The sequence below is a fragment of the Callorhinchus milii genome, unplaced genomic scaffold (genome assembly GCF_018977255.1).
Source record: "Callorhinchus milii isolate IMCB2004 unplaced genomic scaffold, IMCB_Cmil_1.0 Scaffold4, whole genome shotgun sequence".
NCBI lineage: Eukaryota > Metazoa > Chordata > Chondrichthyes > Chimaeriformes > Callorhinchidae > Callorhinchus > Callorhinchus milii.
The window spans coordinates 17,678,744-17,690,770 of NW_024704745.1; the positions used below are offsets into that span (position 1 = coordinate 17,678,744).

Consider the following 12,027-nt stretch of genomic DNA (forward strand, 5'->3'; position numbering starts at 1 on the left):
ATGCCGTTATTTAAAAAGTGAATGTCCTCAATGTCCTCGCCAATAGTGCCCCAGATAAAAAATTCCATTCACTTCTTGGCTGTTTTTGTAGAACAGTACTATGTGCAAATTGGCTGCTCCACTTGCCTACAAAATACACAACCATTACACAACAATTAATAGTAAAATGTTGTGAAACACTTTTGGCCTGTTATCTCATATATTAAATGCAAGGAGTTATTATTTTTGTTATAATAATAACTTTTGCCCCATAAATTGATGGTTCGAGTTGACCATAGGGTAGAATTTTGTGTAGTTATGAGGCTTGATCTCATACAGTAGTTTTTTAGAATTTTTTTTAAAAAAAGGCAATTAACCTGTAAGGAACAAATGAACAATTAACCAAATTAACAAATATTATGGGCAAATTAGATAAATTCTTCTTCCAAAGGGTAATAAGAATTCTGAAACACACTGCCTCAGAAAGCCATAGATGCAAAATTAGTTGAGGAATTTGAGAGAGAAATGAATAGATACTTCGAGAATATGGTGTGAAGGTAGTACATGAAATGGCTTATCGCGGAGTGGACTGAATAGTCTTCTCCTGTTCCTAATTTCTTATGTGTAGAGGCTGTAGAAAAGCAGCTTAGACTGCACACACTTAGCATATTGTGACTCATCACATCACAATATCTAAGTATCTGCAGATTGGATAATCTGAACTAAACAACAAGTGATATTCAGAATAATCAATTAGAATATCAAACAAAAGTGAAAAGAGGTAAGCATACTGGGTAAAATAGATGTTTTTTAGTCATGAAAAGAAGCGTCTCAGAGAGGAGAGTGAGGAGGGGAGATCAGTCAGTGAGGGCTAGAGGTGTAGGAGTTCAGATGACTCCAGGGCAGTGGAGAGGAAGGAAATGTTTTTCCATGGACGGTATGTAATGGTGGAGGGTTGGGGAAGGGGTACGGAGGTGTTGAGGGAGATGAAGTGGTGGTCCAAGATGGCTTTATCGATGATGGTGATGTCTGAGATGGTGAGGCCCCGGGTGATCACCAGGTCAAGGAGGTGGCCATGGTCGTGGGTGGAGGAGTGGATGAGGAAGGAGAGGTTAAGGGAAGAGAGGAGGGAGGAGAAGTCAGCAGAGGTAGAGCAGGAGGGGGTGAAGTGCAGGTTGAAGTCGCCTAAGATTAGAGCAGAGGGAGAGGGAAGATAGGAGGGTGGAGATGTCCTAGAAGAAGGTGGGGGAACGCTTGGGGGGACAATAAACAAGGAGAATTTTGAGGGAAAGCCTGGAGGGGTGGTAGAGAGTAAGTTGTTCAAAGGAGGGGAAGGTTCCGGAGGAGTAAGGGGAAAGGCCGAGGGGGGACCGGGAGATGTCAGCCACACCACCGCCACGGCGATTAGGCCATGGGGTTTGGTGAAAGGTGTAACCTGAAGGTTTTATATAATTGTTAAATAGTGAAATGTGCGGGTGGATGATTTTTTGCATGATTATCATACGATCACAACGGAGTTTCAAATGAAGTAGGCCTTTCAGCCCATTTCTTCTCGTTCTTCCAGAATATCCAACTGACTGTCCTCCCATCACATCCAGCTGTTTTTAAATGAGTTCAGTGTCCTCATCCCAACCACCCTTCCTGGTAACCTGATCTGTCATGAGTTACCCTTTGGATAATTAAATACTGCTTGGTTGTTGTCATTATATCCTCAGCAATTTATTTCCCTTGCAATTGCTATCTGCATCTGCAGAATAACACATGTACCATTTAGTGGGGCCACAGAAAGGGACTGAAGCTTCAACTCTACTGGAATTCAATGCTTTGATGTTAAGGTTTGGCAAATTAAACAGAAATAATGAAACATTTATTTTTGTCTTCCTATATATTAGAATAGGTTAATGTATATGTGAGACTCCTTCCCCATAACAACCGCCTAATTTTGAGGAGGTTCAATGTTCAAAGAGGTCACACAAAGCATTAAGTAGATTAATTTAATAATGGCAGTCCATTTGGCAAATAATGCAGAACTGTACTTCCTTTTAAAGTACTGAAACTAATTTAATCTTCTGATCATGTCACATGTTGCTATACCATTGTAAACTGTCATTCGAATCTTCTTACTTGGCTGATCACAGAGAAAATGACCCTCAACTGCAACTCATATGAAGCATATTCTCACATAAAACTGAAGTATATGTCACAGTTTGTGATGCAGCCTGAAGCTGACAATTTTATTTTATTCCAGTTGAGTATTTTTTTTTGCCATTGGTCTCAATTTTATTTCACCCACAAAACACCCAATCAATTCATTTTACAGTATATTCTGTGAAGCTCTGAGATTTCTCAAAGATGTGTTAAGGCTCTAAATCAAATGCAAGGAATATTATGATTAATATAAAGCTTTCAGCCACTATGTCCCCAACTGCTGGAACGCTTGGAAAATCAACTTGCTTTATTCCTTCTCTCCCTGCCATCAAAACTACCTTGAAAAGGTATATCTTTGACCAAGCTTTTGGTCAACATTATCACACCCACACCCTTCTTTCAGTTTGATGATCCATTTTGTACAAAATTTGTAAAATGCTTTGAAATATATCATAGCCATGAAGAAGATAAAAATGGGAAGAAGTAAATTTTTCCCAATTAGTAGTTGAAACCTATTTTTTATTGCTTAAAACATTTCCCAGTATTAACATAATTGGGGAAAAAACAATTAGCGATACTAAGCTATGGGTTCAATCGAGCAATTAGATGTGTAGTAGTTTGGCTGAATTGTCATGCTCACACTTGAGTGTGTTTGAATGTTACACCAAAATGTAAGCTCCTAATAATAATAATAATAAATAATAATAAACCTTGCATTTGATACATCTTATCACGTTGTTGAGACGTCTCACAGAATATATTGTAAAGTGGATTAACTGTATTTTGTGCGTGAAACATGGCAGCAAGCGTCCAACAAACAGTGACCAAATTTTTTTTATTTGTGAGGGGTCATTACCCCTGGAAAGCGTTCTGCCAATCGACTATCAACCGGGTTCCTACTTACTGCTAAGTAAACAGAGGAGTGTGGAGTAAGAAAGTTTGCCTAAGGTATCGCCCCGCCCGGAAATGAAACCCGGGTCTCTCACTTGTGAGGTGAACGCTCTAACCACTACTCTACGGGACTCCACTAATCTAGTCTGATTAATCCAGGGCAGTACTGAGGGAGCGCTGCATTGCTGGAGGTGCCGTCCTTCAAATGAGACACAAAAATAAGATGCTGTCCCCTGTTCAAGTGAACTTTAAAGATTCCACATAACGATTTCAACAAAGAGTAGGGCTATGCTCCCATATATTCCTTCCTCATCTTACAAAGTACTGATTAATTGGTTATTTTTCTTATTGCTGTTTGTAAAATGTTGCTGCACAGATTAATGGTGGAATATACATAACACTATAAAGTTACTCAGTCTAAGTTCTGGCATAAGGTGCAATATCATCATTGTGTGTGTAGTCCATATGATGTATACTGTACATTGATACTATTGGAATGCTCATGAGAAAAAGTATGTTTGAATTATATTCATTAGTCTCTTCCCCCTCCTCGCTCCCTCCCTTCCCTCCCCTCACCCTAACCATTTCCCCCCTCCTCGCTCCCTCCCTTCCCTCCCCTTACCCTGACCATTTCCCCCTGCTCGGGTCCTGACCCAACTGTGCAGCGCCTTGGGACGTCCTCCTGACGTGAAAGGCGCTTTATAAATGGAATCTTGTTGTTGTTGTTGTTGTAGTCTACCCTGGAGCGATTTTAGTCAGAATAAAGTTAACAATCTGTACAGAAAATGAAGAAAAGTTAATCACCTGCTCATGGTTCTTTCTTTCAATTCCACTGATATGCATCTTCCACATCAAGGACCATTGTAGAATAGTATTATTTTGCCTCTGAGATTAATGAGATATTCTAAAACCTTACCAACTCATCCTTTCCCCCTGCAGTCTTGGAACATCCTCCTGGCATCATAGGTGTTATATAAATGCAATTTCTTGTGGTTGAGATATACTGCCTCTTCTGACTATAGTTGTCTCTGGAATTAGTGTGTCTAGGCTTCAATCTATTTCTTACAGATATGGATTTGCAGCACAAACCTCCTTGAAATTCAGCACTACTGTAATTTGCAGGCTGAGAGAAAAATCACAAGGGTGGATTGAAGAGGGAAAATGAAATGTCACAATGATGCATTAAGGGAGATCGATTGAAAAGAACTTGAGTTTTACTTTACATTTGATTTGTGTTACACTTGACTTGAGAGTGCTTGATGCTGATATGGAAAAGAATTGCGTTCACATCATTTACCTTAGCAAACATTTAATTAAAATAAAATGGACAGCCCGAGCAAACCACAGTCATAATATCAGAGGATGTCCCGTTTGCTGGGTAAAGCCATCAGGTAGCAAGAAAGGAAAACAAATGCTCATGAAGTCACCTTCATCACAGAGACAGACACACCAGATAGAGGAATATTCTTTCAAAGATGCTGAAATAAAGTTTAGTTTAAATCATGTATTGTGCATATTTTTTGTTGTGCATATATCCTTCAATGTCTTAGATATTGTTTGTCCTTGGGATGGGATTGGGTGGGAATGTTACTTAAGCTTCCCAAGAACAATTTCAATCAGTTTGATGCAGCTTCATAAGAGATTCATGTATATATTCAAATCTAATCTGAAATCCACTCAATATGGCTGTTGGTTAACACTTTATTTATTGCTCTTTAATGATTTTAGCAGTAGCTAATATTAACTCAAACTGTGGTAAATCCACCTGAATGTTCCTCTGTGTAGGGACCTCTAAGTCGTTATGTCTTCACGTCTTGTTTTATTCAATTTAAAAAAAATTAACACAGTTTTGAATTCTGTTTGTTATGTTCTTTCCTTTCACCAGTCAAAGAGGAATCAATGGCCAGCACTTGCACATCACTTCATTAATCACATTGTTCACAATAAAAATGTTAAGACATTCAGCGTACAAAATCAATAGGAGTTTAAATTCTACCGCACACATAGCAGTTGTTTAAAAAGGAATCTTTCTACTTGATAAGAGTATGGCATAACATTTTACATTTAATTTTACAAAATAGGGTTATCATGGACTGACAACTTGGTTTGAACTATATTACCATATGTACAGCCAGCTCACTCTTCCCTTTATCTATGGGTGTAATTTGTTCAATTTTATCACTGTCCAACAGATTTCCTAAAGCATGCTCGCCTCCAGTGTTGGTGCACAGAGTTCATTCAATGCATCCTTCCTTGGTTCACCGCTGAATTTAAATTTAAAACTAAATCAATATATTCATGCATCCTTTCCCTTGTTCAGTTATCATTTATTCAGAATCTGTTGCGCCTTCCTGATTTCTTGGGAATTTTTTTTTGGAAACATAATCCTAATACATGCATTAAAATTGGAGGGCGGAAGAGCATACCACTGATCAAATATTGCATACTAATTTAGCTAATATCAAATATATTTATAATCCATCAATTTCTTGTCTCTATCTAATATTAATTCAGCCGCCCACATTTTATACAGAGGTTACAGGGAAAGGTCTGGTAATTAATTACCTCATATAATTTGTGAATTAATTTGGACTAAATAGAACAATCAAACTTTTTTGGCTGAATTTTGTCCTCCGAATGGTCCCTGGTTTTGGAAAGAGTGTTTTTTAGTCGGGAGTAAGTCTGGGTAAATCCATTGCAGTGTATACTGTTGTGACATTACTACCTATTAAAAAAATCTAAGGTGCGATTGTGGTCTAATTTGTGAGATGCACTAAAGGATTTGTAATCAGTAAATCTTTGCATGCATCCAGTTGTGTCTAAGGCTGATCCTCCAAAACTCTGCTCGGATAACGTTCTCTGTTCCAATTTCTGGGATGCTGAGATCGCAAGCAGAGGATGCTCCAGGCATTCAGTAGGAGATCGATATCAATCCTACATTTACAAAATGTAACTTATCCAATACTGTTCATTGCTTTGATGTCACATACAAACTGAAGCCAATTAGTGATTTTAAAAGCACTTTAAGTTTTATTGAGCTGCTACCAGAGTAGCTGCTGCCTGTGTTATTGATCAAGGTTTAAAATTAAGGTTTAATTTTTTCACTAGAACACCAAGAATCCATAAAACAGAAGACAATGGTACCCTTACCCTATGCTTCTCCGGTTAACTACAGGAAAGGATAATAATTATAATAATCTTGCAGTTGATATAGTGCTGTATCGTGTTTTCTAGATGTCTCAAAGCGCTTCACAGAACATACAATAAAGTGAATTGTCTGTATATTTAAGGGCGAAATGTGCACAACAGTGTTCCACAAACAATCGCGGATTGAGTGACCAAATAATTATTATTTATTTATTTTTGAAGGGATTATTACTCCTGGAAAAGCGATCCACCAATCAACTAACAATCAGGTTCTTACTTACTGCTCGGTAACCAGAGGCGTGTGGAATAAGGAAACTTGCTCAACGTTTTGCCCTGCCCGGGAATCGAACCAGGTCCTCTCGCTTAAGAGGCGAGTGCTCTAACCACTGAGCTACAGGACTCCAGGATAATATTAAGTGCATTCAGTATCTGTGTTGCCTTGAGCAGGAAGCAAAAAATCAGAGAATCATGGAAATTACAGCACAGAAGGCCAATTAGACTGCTGCGCTTTGTGCTGGTCCTCAATTGTGTCTGGATAGCTAGATGTCTGATGTATGCAGAACCCATCAGCAGTGGTAGACTGTCTCCGCCAACGGGCTTGGGACTGTTATGTAAAATGGGGGGGCAATTTGTGGGGTTGTGGGGGGCTCACCAAAATTCATAAAACAACTGCAACAAATTTTGATTTTTTTCCCTGTAAAAAAATTCACAGTTAATATCTTGCATTTCTGCATTTTCAGCAAATCTTTTTTTTTTAAAAATTGAGAGTCATTCACAGGGACACTTGTGGAAATTTCCCGATATACCTAATACCGTGCCTAAGAACATCCAAATCAGATGGAGAGTTTCACACGTGTATGCCACTTACATATGGAAATTTCCCTACGACTGGAATGGAATGCGTATTCACCCCCTGGAGTGAGTTCACATTCCTTGCCTAATTCCAAAGAGTATTAGGCACAGGTTGGCAAGAGCCAACATTGGAGACCACTGAGTATGCTTTGAGGGTACTGCTGGCGTTTAACCAGCTAAAATTGCATAGTTTGGAATTGAAAGCATTGTCTGGCACACTTACCGCTGCTTGTCCAGCTACTCATTAGGTAGATGTACGTAAACTAGTTGTAATTATCTTCTTTCATGTACCTTTTAACATTGTTCTTCATTCTTTTAACACTCTGCATGAAAACTTTCCTTCTCCTTAACTCTTCCAGTGACAGTACTGAGTTTACACCTTCTTGTTTACCAATTTACCAACCAGCAGAATTAATTATTTATTAGTTATTCTTTTGAAACCTTTCAATGTTTTGAATTCCTCTAATAAATCTCTTCTTATTTATCTCTACAAAAACGGTTCCAGTTTTTCAAGCCTGCCTTCACAACAGTAATCAACCCCGCCTGGGTATCCATTTGATGAATAGGGCTGACACAATATAACATTTATTATTATTTATTATTGACCATGACAGCACCTGGAAATGAATTATTCCCTTTTAGTCTCCTTTTTTGGACATCTGAAATTATCTTCTCCATGGGCAACATAATTTGTGGTAAGTTTTCAACAAAATGTTGAAGTTGCCTTTGGCTGATGCTTTACTGCTGAAACTTCTCTTGCTCTCACTTCTGTCACTGGCAGTGTTCATTTCAAGCCGAAATCTAATGATGAGAATATTTAAATAGGTAGTTTATCCCCCTGGCTGAAAAATAGTTGCAGTTTAAACTATAAAAGACTATATTTGCAGTGAAAAGTAAGATCATACCCTGTAAATTAGTCTCCATGACATCTCATTGTTGTTGAATTATGTAGTTTTTGACTTGCTATTAACGTACAACTATAGACACAGGGTTCTTAAAGAGCCTGTGCCGTGCTTGAGAAGTTTTCCAGGTAGATGGGAAACCAGAGCCAATATGGAAAGCTGCCTTGTATTTTGAAGAGTCCATGCCAGGTAGATTTAACAACTACTGGAGCAGAAAGCTGGATGTATCAGCCATAACAACTGTTGGTCCATAACAACAGCAATAACAAATTACATTTGTATAGTGCCTTTCACGTCGGGAGGATGTCCCAAATCACTGCTATATAATATAGTGTTCCTATATGGACTCCTATAGCATAATGGTTAGAGCACTCGCCTCGCAAGCAAGAGGACCCGGGTTTGATTCACGGGCAGGACGAAACATTAAGCAAGCTTCCTTCCTCCACACGCCACTGTTTACCAAGTGATCGATTGGCGGATCGCTTTTGGAGGGGTAATAATTGCTTAAAAAAATTATAATAATAATTCAGTCACTCAATCCACGATTGTTTGTCGCCACTATTGGCTTCTCCTCCAGTCCCCACACAATCACATGTGACGTCCCTCAGGTCGCTTGACTTGGTCCTCTCCTTTTCAATATCTATATGCTCCCCCTTGGTAACATCATCCGCAGACATGGGGTCAACTTCTACATGTATGCGGATGATACCCAACTCTACCTCTCTGCCTCCACCCTCGATTCCAGGACCACTGCTCTCCTCATAGCCTGCCTATCAGACATCAAGTCCTTGATAAGAGCTAACTTTCTGCAGTTGAATATCAACAAGACTGAGGCCCTCCTGCTTGGCTCCTGTCAGAGCCTCCGTTCCTCGGGCGCTGACATCAGTCAGGAGCAGAGGCAGGAGAGCGAGGGGCGGTGGGGATAAAAGCCACAGCGAGGAGAGCAGTCAGCCAGTCAGGAGCAGAGGCAGGAGAGCGATAAAACAACAAGCGACCAGCAGGAAAATTAAAAAGTGACGTCAGAGCGACGTCACAATCAAAATATTCTAACAGCTCACACTAACTACTAACTAACAGCAAACTAATACTAACTACTAACTAACAGTAAACTAACACTAACTACTAACAGTAAACTAACTGCTAACAGTAAACTAACACTAACTACTGACTAAAAGTAAACTAGGACTAACTATTAACTAACAGTAAGCTAACACTAACTACTTACAGTAAACCAGCACTAACTACTAATTAACAGTAAACCAGCACTAACTACTAATTAACAGTAAACTAACACTAATTACTAACTAACAACACTAAAAATAAAATATTTTTAAAAAAAAGTTAATTAAGAATTTAACTTTTAAAAAATAACAATAATAAATTAAATAAAACTTTAATTCACAGTGGGGGGAGAGGTGACAATGGCGAGGCAGGTGTTGTGTGAGGACTGTAACATGTGTGAGTTGCTGGAGGGCAGTCTGAGCCCCCGCAACCACACCTGCAGCAAATGTCTGCAACTGAGGCAGCTCCAGCTCAGAGTGTCTGACATCGCAGACATTGCGCAGCATCAGGGACAGTGAGTGCTTCCTGGATAGTTTCATCCTGGAGCCAGTCACTCCCCTGAGGCTCAGGGAATGTATAGATACTAGTATCAGCCAAGGACAGGATAGGGTGTCTGACAGGCAGGAGGTTAAGGGAACACCAGAGAGAGTGGCAGTGAAGCCTCAGGCTTTAACCTTGGCCAACAGGTATGAGATCCTGTGAGGAGGAAGGAAAACGTGATTGCAATATTAGGGGAAACAAACAGAAAGTTGTAGTAATTGGGGATGAGACTATCAGGCGGACAGATACACTTATCTGCAATCACAACCGGGAGACCCGAAGGCTTTGTTGCCTTCCTGGGGCCGGGGTGAAGGACGTCTCAGCGGGGCTGGAGGAGAAACTAAAACATGAGGGCGAGGATTCATTAGCGGCACTTCACATAGGTACCAATGACATATGTAAGGCATAGTTGTGATGATTTGAGGAGGGAGTTCAAGGAGCTGGGAACTAAATTAAAACAAAGAACATCAAAGGTAGTGATATCATGATTGCTGCCTTTGACATGTGCAAATTGGTACAGGAATAAGCAAATTAGAGAGTTAAATGCATGGCTGAGGGAATGGTGCGGAACGCAGCGGTTTCATTTTATGGATCACTGGCACGAGTATTGGGGTCAAAAAGATGGGCTCCACTTAAATCAGCTTGAACAAATGTACTAGCAAACCGAATACATAGGGAGGTAAATAAAGCTTTAAACTAGTAAAGGGGGGGTGGGGGGATACAATTAGAAATAAGAGCAAGCCAGCAATATTAAAAAAACTAAAGGTGGCAGAACAGAATAGTGAGAGATAAACAGAATAGGTCAAAGAGGGGTAAGAAGCTTAGTAAAGAAGATAGGGCATCAGAGAGCAGGGGAAATGGTAAGAAATTAAAATCGCTATATCTGAATGCACGAAGAATAATTCGGAATAAGATAGATGAATTAAAGGCACAGGTAGATGCAAACAGGTATGATCTAGTAGCCATTACTGAGACATGGTTACAGGGAGATCTAGGCTGGGAGTTAAATATTCCGGGGTTTTCATCTTATAGGAAGGATAGACAATGTGGAAAATGAGGTGGGGGTGGGTAGCCTTGTTAATAAAGGATGGAATAAAAACAGTAGAGGAAGGATTTCAAATCAGATAACCAGGATGTAGAGACCGTATGGGTAGAATTACGAAATAACGAGGGGCAGAAAATATTAGTGGGAGTAGTTTATAGACCCCCAAACAGTGATCACAGAATAGCATAGGGTATTAATCAAGAAATTAGAGGAGCATGTAGTAAAGTAATAGTGGGTGATTTTAATCTTCACATAGATTGGGAAAACCAAATCGGCAAAAGTAGGGTAGAGGAGAAGTTTATAGAATGTATGAGAGATAGCTTTCTGGAGCAGCATGCCGAGCAACCAACTAGGGGACAGGCCACCCTGGACCTTGTTTTGTGTAACGAAACAGGGCTAGTCGGTAATATAGATATTAAGGCTCCTCTAGGGCAGAGTGATCATAACATGATAGAATTTAGTATTAAGTTAGAGAGCGATGTAATCAAATCCGAAGCAAGGGTCTTAAATTTAAATAAAGCTAACTTTGCAGGTTTGAGGGAAGAATTAGCTAAAATAGACTGGGGAATTAGATTAATGGATATGACAATAGACCAACAGTGGCAAATGTTTAAAGATGTAGTGCAAAATTCTCAGCGGTCATATATTCCCTTGAGGAATAAGAGTACCACAGGGAAAGCAGTGCATCCGTGGCTAACTAGAGCAGTTAGAGAAAGTATAAAACTAAAAGAAAAGGCCTATAAAACTGCCAAAAAGAGTAGCAAACCTGAGGACTGGGAGTGTTTTAGGGACCAACAAAGGAAAACCAAAAAGCTCATTAAGAGTGAGAAAATGGATTATGAGGGCAAGGAATGCTAGGAACATTAAGACAGATTGTAAGAGATTTTATAAATACATTAAGAGGAATAGGCTAGCAAAAGTAAATGTGGGTCCATTACAGGCAGAGACAGGAGGAATTATAATGGGGGATAAGGATATGGCAGAGTCCCTAAATAAATACTTTGCTTCTGTCTTCACGTTAGAAGACACAAGAAGTTTACCAGAAATAGAGATGAACCAAGAGGCTAATGATAGGGAGCAACTTAGGGAAATTTACATTAGCAAAGAATTGGTGCTTGGGAAATTGTTGGCATTAAAAAGTGACAAATCCCCTGGACCTGATGGTTTGCATCCTAGGGTTTTAAAAGAGGTAGCTCATGAGATAGTGGAGGCCTTGTGTCTGATCTTCCAAAATTCTTTGGATTCTGGAACGGTTCCCATTGATTGGAAGATCGCAAACGTCACACCACTATTTAAGAAGGGTGGGAGAAAAAAGATGGGGAACTATAGATCAGTTAGTCTGACATCGGTGGTAGGGAAAACTCTAGAAGCCTTAATTAAGGATGTCGTAGTGGGATACTTAGAGGATCACAATATGATTAGACAGAGTCAACATGGCTTTACAAAAGGGAAGTCATGCTT

General features: G+C 39.6%; 1 non-coding gene across 1 annotated transcript; it reads right to left on the minus strand.

The window, feature by feature from the left end:
* Positions 1-6,493: 6,493 nt before the first annotated feature.
* trnak-cuu lies at positions 6,494-6,566 on the minus strand. Its single transcript has one exon. It is a non-coding gene; the product is annotated as a tRNA-Lys (tRNA).
* Positions 6,567-12,027: the final 5,461 nt, after the last annotated feature.